General features: G+C 39.5%; 1 long non-coding RNA gene across 1 annotated transcript; it reads left to right on the forward strand.

Moving 5' to 3' along the window:
* Window positions 1–341: 341 nt before the first annotated feature.
* Window positions 342–11,938, forward strand: LOC112953832. The gene is made up of 3 exons (XR_003250626.1): window positions 342–4,897; window positions 5,830–5,955; window positions 11,555–11,938. It is a non-coding gene; the product is annotated as an uncharacterized LOC112953832 (long non-coding RNA).
* Window positions 11,939–12,411: the final 473 nt, after the last annotated feature.

A 12,411-nucleotide genomic window follows, 5' to 3' on the forward strand; every position in this document is an offset into this window, starting at 1 on the left:
CCAGGACTCGAGCAACCTTGACAGGGCCTCAAGTATAGTGCCGCTGTTGGAGCAAGACGTGCTGGAACTTGTCGGCCACAAGTCCTGGGAAAGACAAGATAAGGCTGGGTCGTCCTGACCAAASGGAGCTGTAGAAGGGAGTATTGTTTCAAGGTTGTAGATAAACTTAGTCTGCTTTAGGTTTGTCGATAAGACTTAATTTGTTGCTCAKTACTTTTTTATAACCTGCTTGTAGCTGCTTTTGCATTTAACCAATCAAGGAGTGCCTGATTTGAAGAAGYACCCAATCCGCGTAAAGACACGCTACCTTCTGATCTATATAMACGTGTGTGTAACAACAATAAAATCGACACTTGGCTTGCATCAAGCTATGTCCYGTCTCTCAGTCGCAGCAAATTGGTGACCCCGACATGATCCTAAGGATTGGCRGAAGGATCRAGAACCACCTATCTGTGTGGCATGCTGCGAGTCCCACAGGACGTTGAATGAGCTGCTGAAACGAAGCAGGAGCCAGTCGGCATCAATCCCACTGGAGCAGAGAGGTGAGCTGTGGGAAACATGGGAAGTCAGATATCTTCCCCAGAGAGAGACGTTTATGAAAGCTCTCCTTAAAAAACATGGAAAGAATATTTCTGGGCATGACCTCAAGCTGATCCTTAAATGGGTACAAGTAAAAATGCCCACTGTAACCGCATCCTCTGTCTTTACGCGGGAACTCTGGGATGATGTGGGGGTGAAACTATGGGACAAGCAACAGCAGGAAACGCTGAAGCCCAGCACATGTTCCCCTGGTGGAGGATTGTTTTTGAGACTCTGAAAGCACAAGAGAAAACTAATGAGGATAAAGCAGGGGAGGAGGAAAGATGCCCTCTCACAGCTCCCCCGGCGCTGCCAAAGAACGAACCCTTGAGAGTGGGTGCTGCGGGATACCCCCCTTTCGATCCGGGTCCAGTCAACCCTGAACAAGAGCCCCCTCTACCCCCCTAACCCACAAGATGTATGGGCTAATATAAAACGCCAAGCCTTGAAAGAAGGCGAGTTTGAGATCGCGAAAACAATTGTAGCCCCCGTGATTTATCAGGGTCGGGGGGCGCATGGTGGGAGGCTTTGCCTTTCTCGGTAATTAAGGAGCTGCGGCATACTGTTACTGAGCACGGGCTTTCTTCACCGTATTTTGCGAGTTTGTTATCTTCTGTTTTTCATACCTATGTTTTGATTTGATGTCTTTCGCACAATTGCTCCTAACCCCGACACAGTACTCCCTATGGCAGTCACACTGGCCGGGGGGGACTCCAAAAAAACTTCTTACGACTTATGTGGGTCACGGCTGCCGTAGCTGCACTGACTATAGAACACCTTACTGGTACAGGTCAGCACTCTGATCCGGTAGCTCAAGCCCGGGATATCCCATGGGAAGCTCTTGAGGCGACTCATGAAGAAGCGAAAAAAGCCCTTCTTAAGGTCGCTGATTCACAAAAACCGCAAAAAAAAAACTTTACTGTGATTACCCAGGACTCCTGGGAACCTTATATGCAGTTTATTGATAGGCTGAAGCAAGCTCTGGAGCGTTAGATAGACAATRCGGAAGYGCGGGAGATWTTGTTGTTAAAATTGGCTGTAGAAAATGCTAACGTAGATTGCAAAAAATTGCTTAAGTCTCTCCCGAMCCCCACACTAGTGGAAATGGTGAAAGCTTGTAATAGATTTGGCACAATGGATCATAAGTATGAAGCCATGGCTGCCTCTTTTGCGGCCATGCAAAGCCCCGGGAGGCCCGGAAATTGTTATGGTTGTGGTAAACCTGGCCATCTGAAAAAGAATTGTTTGACCATTAATGCTGGTGCCAGGCCCCAGGCCCCTGGGATTTGCCCGAGATGCCGAAAGGGGCGCCGTTATGCTAATCAGTATCGTTCCAAGTATAATTTTCAGAGCCAGCTGATGCAGGGAAACTGATCGCGGAGCGCGGGGCAGCAACGCGCACAGACACAAGTGCCGCAGCCAGCGTTTCAAACCGTCCAGAGGAAGAGGCAGGAGCCCAGGGCCAGAAGCCAGCAGAGCAAATCCTTCATCGTCTCCTCTGCCTGCCTCCTACAGCCATGAGAAAGCGATGCCTCCTCCTCCTCCCTGGCACAGGGAAGCAGTGGAAGCGGCAGCAAGCAAGGTCGCTCCCCCTTCTTTCCCCTCTTCTGGCACGGAGCAAAAGTTGCTCAGTTATCTTACTCCAAGATTAGCCCGCTGGCAGCAGCTGAGCGGTCTCGAGGCAGGGGGGTGGCAGAACTTTTGAGTCTATGGACATTTTGCGAACTGTGTAACTTGTGATGGTGATTCACTGTTTTYGAATGTTTTCACATGTAATTAATATTGTTTCTGTTAGCGTAAGTTGCAGGACTGATTAACCGACGAGAAGGAGGCTGCTTGAAGGAAGTAGCTGATCCTTGGCGTTATGCTTTTCTCAATGATCTTTATATTTCGTGAAGCATCACCATGCTCCTTACTTTATAACGCCTATCAGGTCTCCTACAATGTTGCCTGGTCCTCTAATGGAAGGAGATCAGCATGCTGACAGCCTCGCTGGGGTGGCCACCCTTCCAGACACATTCCAGCAGGCACGRTTGTCTCATGCCTTCTTTCACCAGAGTGCTTACACAGATGTTCCGTATCACGACTGAACAGGCACAGTGAATTATTTAGACCTCTCCAGGTTATCAATATCATCTGCCATGGAGGTGAACCCTTGAAGCCTGACACCTCTAGGTTTGCAGACGATGTCACTAACATTCACTCTTTTCGGCACTCTTGGACCTATGGTCTGCAGTACAACTAATAGCTGAACGCTGCTTTATATTACATACTTGCAGTCATATGCGTGATGCCTGATGCCACTTTCTAGCTGCCTTTACAATGCTAGAGGAGCAGACCTGTAAGCTAGTTCACAGGTTAAACACGAAGCAAGGGAGATGAAGGTAATAAAGGTAGGACCCTCATAGTGAGACCAGAGACCCTCACTGGTGGCTGTGTATGCACACACCAGGGAAAGCTGCATATTGATAAAGGTGGAGCTTTGCCTGCCCTCTGGTCACCTCCTGACACGTATGGGCCCTACGTGACAGGACACGCCAGATATAAAACAATTGTGGATCTGAGACGGGGAGAGACTCCAACTGAGACCGATCTTGTCTCTGCGGGGATGCCCGCAAGCTTGGAGCCTGTCGGCCACCTCGACCATGGGAAGAATGACCAGTCTCACTATCTGGCTAGAAAATATTCTCTCTTAAGTAATTGCTCTGTAGCTGCTTCATTTTGCTGGGAGTTGCTAAGTAATTGTTATGCTTTAGTGGGTGAGAAATTAAAACGGACAATGAGCCAGCCTATCTGGCCCAGTCTACACAATTGTTATTATAATTTAGATATAGGTATATAGGTATATAGGTATATAGGTATATAGGTATATAGGTATATAGGTATATAGATACAGATATAGATAGTCATGCTACACTACAGAATCACGCTGTTATTGATTTTGCTTTTAGGACAAGAGCATGGCTGTGAAGACTTTGAGGGGAAATGAATGATTGTGAAATCGGGAATTGATAAATKGCAAAAAGGCTTGGACTTAACATAATGATTTTTGGATTTGTTCAAATAAGAGTTAATGATTCTGATCACTATTGTAACAATGCACATAGCCTTGTCTCKAAGGTGGCCTTGAGGAGAGGAAAACAAGAAGTCCATTGAAGAAGTGAGCCAAGCAGAGGATGCAAGGCAGGAGCACTGAGTAATGAACTGACCAACCAACAACCAAGCAAGGATGCCTGCTCTCCTCTTACATGTTGTTTTGCAGGAGGCAAAATAAGTGAATAAGTGGGATGAAATCCCATATGTAGATTTGTTGCTTTTTCTGAGAAATGATCATGAAACAAGAAAGAAATGTAAATTGCTGGTATATGATTTGAAGATGTTAGAAGGAAATGTGATTTTTGGTAACTGATTTGAATGATTATGGAGGACAAAAAGAAGGTATCTCAGTTTTGTTTGGCTTGCAGTACAGAGAAAAATGTTTGAAAGACTATTTGTAAGTGGATGATGAGGAAGAGGATGTGCAATTTTTGGTCTACTGGGAAAAAAGGGGATTAATGAGACTGGGATCAAATATGGGGGTGCATAAGTTGATGCTTAAACAATATCAGCAGTTAATATTACATGGAGTAAAGCATGCAGTGCTTGGACCTGTTGTAAAACTATATCAAGTTGTACAAGTTAAGGCTGAGGATCCCCCTACTTTTTCAAGTAATTTTGTGAGACTGCTGAAAAATGAACAGATTTGGATCTTGAAGACGAAGCTGAACAACAGATCRATGACAACTGGGACCCATTTGCACAGTGCAAATGGGCATCGCTTTGGTTGCAAAAGCTGTTGCTAGAACTGTTTTTCTTGCTTATARTATTCATTTGTATTACACGTTGTATTCCTTGTGTAATTGCACTGCTATGTRGAATGATTGAAACTACCATGCTAGGGGTACCTACCCAGGTTAAAACAGATAATGGGCCAAGCCATTGTTGAGTGTGCCCATGGAACCCTGAAAACTATGCTAAAAACAGAAAGGGGGAGTAGGGACTGCTACCCCTTAGGAGCGTCTACAGAAAGCCTTATATGTTTTTAACTTTTTGAATTGTTCTTTAATAGATAATAATCCCCCGATAGTTCGACACTTTAATGCAAATTCTTCACTTGAAGCACAAACTAAAGCTCCGGTGCTCATATGAGATCCCGAAACAGAAAAAGGCCCTCGATGGATTCCAGCAAAAAGTGTGCGGCCCTTCCATGAATCATTACCACAATCATCGGACAACGAACTGGACCACTCCCAAGACAGACCTCCTGAGAAGCAAGCCAGTGAGTCTTCCCAAGAGAACTGGAGGGTTCTTGTTGTGCAACAGGAAGGGGGAGATGTGGGCCAGGACTCGAGCAACCTTGACAGGGCCTCAAGTATAGTGCCGCTGTTGGAGCAAGACGTGCTGAAACTTGTCGGCCACAAGCCCTGGGAAAGACAAGATAAGGCTGGGTTGTCCTGACCAAAGGGAGCTGTAGAAGGGAGTATTGTTTCAAGGTTGTAGATAAACTTAGTCTGCTTTAGGTTTGTCGATAAGACTTAATTTGTTGCTCAGTACTTTTTTATAACCTGCTTGTAGCTGCTTTTGCATTTAACCAATCAAGGAGTGCCTGATTTGAAGAAGCACCCAATCCGCGTAAAGACACGCTACCTTCTGATCTATATAAACGTGTGTGTAACAACAATAAAATCGACACTTGGCTTGCATCAAGCTATGTCCCGTCTCTCAATCGCGGCACTGCACATTTGCTGTGTTCAGAATTCAAGTCCACACACTGCCCTCTGCCTAAAAGCAGAAAATCCTGAAGCAGCATACTATCAAAATACTCATATGTCCATTTGTTTTGCCTCATGTAAAATTGCAAATATGCACAGAATTACATTGCGCCACTAAAGATCAGAGAGTATTTTTCTTTGAATAATCATTTTCACAGATATTCTTTGATCTAACACAAAATTATTTTATTATTTTCATCATTACGGATCTTCTTCAACTGATGATCTGTTTATTTATTTTAATGCACTGGATTAACTGTATTCTAACTGGTTTATTATTAGCCCATAGCTGCTAATCAAAAAAAGATAACGCAGATTTTTATCACTTGTTTCTGCTCATACATCATCTAAGAAACAAACCCCAGGTTTTTGAACTGTCACAATCTTCTTTTTTCCCTTCTGAAATGAGTTTTATAGAAATAACTCTTTCATCCCATAGGCCTTGATCCTCCAATTCAATACTAGTGAGTGTCCCATGAACCAAAATATCCCATTAAAATGTGGAGTGAGGCTCTCTGTGCTTCTGTCAGACCACGCAAGGACCCCAATTTCAAGACCAAAGTTGGTGAGTGCTAGCGGTTGATCACAGGTGCCTGCCTCCCTCTCTGTATTTGAGAGGCTTTGAACATTCTGACTCATGGAGTCAATTGCTGTTGCTTTYTAAATGACTACCAGGAATGAGAAAAATATCCATGCAAATGCTTTCTGCACCAGTACCTGCATGAACCTGAAAGGAGGCTTGGGAGTTTTTTGCGTTCCATCACTATTTCAGGGACTGAATTTGTCTGAGTGAATTTATATTCATTTGTGGAACTGAATATAAAATAATGGTGAATATCACCGAACACAATTCAGCACTTAGCTGATTGAACAGTTGTGCATAACTTCAAAAAAGTATGTTTTAACTACCCCTTATATTCAGCATAAAAAAAATGCAGTATTCTCAGAGAAGCTTTCTTTCATAATAATGATTTAAATTCTCTCTAAAGTTCCCATTATAAAGAAATACAGGTGGTACACTTTTCATCCTTTCTCTACTTCATCTACAAGATACTCAAATTTTCTAATAAAATAGCATGTAATAAAAAAAAAATGTTTAACATCTAAACTGCCAGAAATTACATTTCAGCATTAATAATTTGATGATTAAAGGAAATACATCTTGGAGCTACAGTTCCAACCAGCCTACAGATTTACAGACAGGTCAAATTCTGAAGGCATTTGCATACAGAGCAACTATTGCTTTCTTCTTTTTCTTTCCCCGTCTCCTTTCTTTAATGCATGCTTGTGCTCTACAAAACTTGAAAAGTTTCTAGGTAATGTTGCTACAACACACTGCTCCCCTTACAGTAACATAAGTAATTCGATATAAATCTAAAATCTTGGTGGTCTTTAGTTGCTTGAAAAAAGCAGTATTATTAGAATAAAATACTTGAGAGCAGTTACCAGTCACATCTCTTCTACTGTTTTCAACCACCCAGTGTTTAAAAAGGTTTGAAAATATTTTAGAAACAAATTGACTTGGCTTACCTATATCAATAATCTGTGGAGAAAATCTTAAATGAATATGACACTATGATAGGATAGTGGGTACACTGTTTACAAAGAAAAGCAGTGTTCGATAGTGAAAATGGACAGGTAAAAGCCAGCATTCATAAACTGGTGTAGCTCTAGTTAAAACAACAGCAATAAAGCAAAAAATCATTCACCTCAGTGTATTACAAATTCAGCAGGAGCATCATATCTATCACATATTAAATAGTGAAATTAGATTGACAAAGTCACAAAATTTCTGGAAAAGCATAGCACCATAGTYATAATACTAATTTGAAGCCTGTAGTGTTTGAAGTAGAGCGTATTTTCTTTTGATATCAAAGCTGATGGAACTTCTACAAATGCCTAGAGTTTATTTCTAGCTTCAAATACTTAGCTGGAAGCTTTTAAAAGTGGAAATCAGAGCCAAACAAGTTAATTTTGTTTAGCCTTCTTTCCCTGCAAAAGAATTTTCTGAAGTATCATTATTCCTTTGCAAAGGTGTATTTTGCAATATTGCTCAGTGTTTAAAACATTTGCCCTCTCATAGACTTATTGGCATTGAGATTATAATCTCCAAAATCTGAGAGAATTCCTGCTTCTCAGTTCAGATTTAATCAAGGATTACTATTACAGGGATTGTAATGCTTTATCTGGTGATAGCTGTAATGTAACTRAGAATACATGATGCTATTAATCAGTATTTCTGGACACAAAAATCAAAAAAAAAAAAAGAGAGATTTTTTTCTTCTTCCAGTCAGAGCTCTTTCTTAGAATAAATAGCCCTCTAAACAACAACTGCCACAGGTTCAGTAAGTTTTGTGGCAATATCCTGAATCAAAAGGCTACCATCAGACATAAATTCATATTATCTCATTTTCAATAGTGAAATTGCTTCCTTGGAAATTACCTATCATTTATGAAACACACAGGAAAGTGTAACCATTTCTTATATTCAAACAATAATTTCTCTTCTTCTTTCCTGAACACATATTTTCATTGATTTTCCTAAAGCTAAGCTTTCACGTTTCTTTTTTCTTCTTTTTGCTATTTCTAATACAAATGTAAGCAAAATGAGCAATAACAAAAATTGCCTCCATTTAGGAACGCCACACACATAAGTGATCTCTTGTAATTTCTATCACTTTCTATTTCAAAAATCCATTTCTTATCCCTATTTTTAATGCTATCCTACTGATAATGTGCATTTATTCGTATGTGTATATACATATACAAGTATATGTGGTTCTTTACATGTTCTATATAGTTCTGTGCCAAGCAAAGTTGAAAAAGATGTTTCAATTACCACAAGGTTACACAGCATGGAAACAGGACTCAAGCTGTCTTGTACTAAAGACATTCTTAGCTTACAAATATTTAAAACGTGACATTATTAAAAAAAAAAAAAAAAAAAAAAGGAAACTTGTCCCCGTAGACTGCTTACCCTTCTGATCTTTCTCACTTCTGTAATGATGCTCCTGATAAAAAGCCTTCTGATTAATTTTCTGGGAGCTACCAAGGAAACCCATTTGAACTGGACCCTTCATGGATTAGTATCTATCTAACAGGCCTCTTCCTGGAATGGCATCCAGCAATCATGTAGTAAGAAGTCAAATAACTAAAAGTAACACTCTGAATTGTATGACATGAAATGAATCTTTCTTGCCATCATACTACAACTTTCTCTTTTTCCACAGTACAAGATATACCTGCACCTATTTTTCTTGCTCAAGTGCTGGCAACATTATTGATTTTGTTGCAACTTAGCCACACTGAATTTGAACAATTTGCAAAAAGATGCTGTGAACGCAGCAGTGTTTACCAGTGGACAATAYTACTGAAAGCCAGCTAGGAAAAACTCAATAATAAATGTTCATGATGACAGTTCTGTGTATGTAACATTCCAGTCTTAAGCATTAAATATTTGTAATCCAGTAATGCAACTGACATATGTTTAGGTCACAGCAATGTGCAGCATCTTGTCCTCCTAAAGTAAAGGCATCCCAAAGATAACCATCCAAAAAATAGAGACTGCTATAATTACTAATTATTGCAAAAAAATGCTTAAAGCTGTTTTTTGCTAACAAGCCTTCAGTGCCCTAATCTTTTTCATTTTCAAGTCTTATTATTTGAATGTTTTTAATATAATAAATTACTGTTGTCAGCATGCTACCAATGACATAGCCCCATACAAAACTAARCAAGTGGTTCAACTAATTGCTGTATTTCCCTCGCTTCATGCCCTTTGCCCACTTAGCTTTCTCTCTCCTTGTCTCCTTGTCTATAACGTCAGCATTTGCCCTATGAAACTTGGCAAAAGACAACAGATGTTACAAGCACTTCTAACTCTGGGCATGCCTGGCCAGACTGCTACAGTCAAAGAGTATATCACAGTTTAGTTCTTCCCCTGCCTTCCCCTTAAACAGGGCATTAATTTGGGTCTTTCATCCATTCAGCTGCTGATTTTCACAAAACAGGTAGAAAAGTAATTTTTGATACACAGTTGTAGAAATGATAACCACTCTTCTGTAAATTCCCATTCTCAAATGGTTATTACAGATATACTTTATTTTTATGTACTATTCCCATTTACCTCAGCGGAGATTTCCTAATGCTTTAAAAACTGACTACCAATAATAATAGAACAAGTATATTAAATAGAAACATTTTGATGGTTAGAAATCAATTTTCTTTCAGTTGGAAGTTTTTATACTAACTGTAACTGGAAGAATTAGAAGAAAATTCAGAGTGTTTGGGCTGTCTGAAGTTGTCTTTGAGGAAATTATTTAAATGACTTCAAATAACATATATGTAACATATACTATAGTACCTGTGATAATACCATATACTCTTTCTTTGCAACTACAGAAAGATATCTCAATGTGAGGCTTCAGAAGGACTCTTCATACAAACAGCATCTTTATAATATATATTCAAGTAGTAGACTTAATTTGGTTTTCTGTTAGATACTTCAGTGATTCAAGTGTACTTTTTGAAATTATTGTCTCTAGCATTTCTGCCTTATTATAGGAAGTTCATGATTTCATCTTTCAAATTATTTTTCCATAAATAAATAGCAATACAATCTGTTTAGATATTTATCATACACAAGAGAGTTCTAAAGAACAAAGCAAACTAATTTCACATTTCTCAGATAATGGTCATATCCTATCTGAAAGGGAAGAAATGAAATAAAAAAAAATGTACATTAAACAGAATCCAAATCCAACATTAAGTATTTCCTTTTAAGAGTTGCTGCTCACCTCATCTGTATATAAGAACTGAGAGTGYATAAGCTCCTAAGCTCTTAAAAGACAGTAAAGATCACCTTCTGCTGAACATATCCAAAACRCTGAGATGTCATTGATATATGACATTGTCAAGATCTAAATGTATAACATCACAACCACCATCAGCTTCAAACTCTGTGGAGGTAGGAGAGCTTTCACTGCCTCATAGTCCTCATATGATCTATGTTTTTTTCAACAGCTGAGCATACAGCGTATGAGCGTATACAGTAGAGTTCAGCTTTAYTCTCAGGATGATTTTTCTCTAATTATTTTACCAGAAATTCACCCAACTGAGGTGGAATGGGAGCTTTTTTTATATATTCTATATGGTATATATAATCATATTATATTGCTTGTATAATTATATATAATATATAACAATATATTAAATTGTATATAATAGAAAATATATTAGCTTGCATATTTAAACTTAATTATATTAATTATGGTAATATTTTTGTTAGCTATATGTATATTTGTATTGTTTATACAAATATATTTTGCAGGGGCATCTTTCATAGGGAGAGAAACAGGCATAAATTCATACCACCATCACTTCTCTGCCTATAGTCCAACATTTCCATTTAATTTTTTCCCAAATTCCCCATGTGAGATGGCCAAAAAAAGAAAGAAATCAGAAAGTACACAGTTATATTTTGAAACTAATTTCTTACTTATATATTACCTATTTAAATAGTCTTTTTAAAGGCTCTGTGACTGAAAACTGTAAGCTGGTATGTATTTATACASCTTTTTTTTTTTTTTTTTTCACTCAGCTGTTTTCTTTAGATTTTTAAATCTATCTTACACTGACCAAGAGAAAATTTTCTAGAGAAAAAACAAACTGYACTGGAAAAGGAATGCCGGTCTCTTTTTTTTTTTTAACCTTGTAATGTACAAAGGCAGCTTAAAACTGGTATGCATATTTCCAAAACTTTATATTAAAGGTAAGTTTTCCTCATTTGGATCTTCTCAGGTTCTGCTCCCACAGTATGTCACAAAGGCTATGTGAAAGGCTATAGGACCTCTGCAAACTGATCTGCATTATATATGAAGTCATGATTTTGTTTCCATGTTTTTTTCTTTAAAGATGAATAGAAAAAAAATGAGCTGTGTCTCTGCTCTTCTGGACTGCTACTTACAGTTACCTGAATAAAAGCACCCAGGCTGGTGAACAGTGTCGGCACTCACAACACAAGCTCTTGGAGCACATGCAGGCAGCCTAGGAATTGGTTGCACCATTGGGGCACAACACCTCTTATCTCACTTTTTGCTCATCTGCATAGGTAAGAAAAGATTACTCTTGTCCAGGACAAAATATTTTTCTCTTTACTCCCACAGAATGATTCATCCCTCCCGGAAAAGCTCCTTGTCCTTGGTACAGCTATCCAGAAACAACCCGAACTACTGAAAAGAGCAGACMACTCGACTGAAGATCATACTGTTCTTCCAGGTTCATTTCCTAAATAACCCTCAAAGTTGAGCCCTGTGTGCACATGCACTCTTGCAAGTCACTTGTCTGGAAAAGCAGAGGACATCCTATTTCATTAAGAGAAACTTCTCCAGAAGACCTTTACCCAGTCTCATCTATCAGGCCTATGGTGGCAGATGTCCAGCACTAGATCTCTAGGACCTCCCCCACCTGCCCTCTGCTGTGTATTGCCTCTTCCTATAAAGACTATTTCTCACATGTAAAGTTGTTCTGAAAACAATGAATGAAGTTTTCATTTGTTCAGAAATGTTTGAATCTTTGGGGTTTTAGCGATTCCACATGGCAAAAATGTTTCTCACAAAAGTCTTGTGTCAGTCCAAGAACAATTCTCTCCTGAGAATCATGTYCCATCCCCTGGGGTCATTTGGAAGAGTGAAGCAGTTTTGTGAATCTCATCAGCCAAGTATCATATTGTTTATGCACTGGAGAACACAGGCAAGATCATCTGGGGCGGAAGAGAAAGGGCAGCCTTGTGCAGTCTGGACTTCATATGAGATCATTTTGTCACTAAGTGAAAGCTACTCCTTTCTCTGCTTGTGTGTTGATGTAGCCTGGCAGTGATCAGCTCTGGAGGTAGCTTGGAAAGGTATGATTTGTGTTGGCAAGAGGGTGGCCAAGCTGACAGAAACCCCAGTTAATGTGCAGAGCAGCTGCTGAAGGACAAAATGGCATCTGCTGCCTGTGCATGATCTGCACCACACTCTCT

The sequence above is a fragment of the Nothoprocta perdicaria genome, unplaced genomic scaffold (genome assembly GCF_003342845.1).
Source record: "Nothoprocta perdicaria isolate Ctin4 unplaced genomic scaffold, notPer1 scaffold_461, whole genome shotgun sequence".
In the NCBI taxonomy this organism is placed as follows: domain Eukaryota; kingdom Metazoa; phylum Chordata; class Aves; order Tinamiformes; family Tinamidae; genus Nothoprocta; species Nothoprocta perdicaria.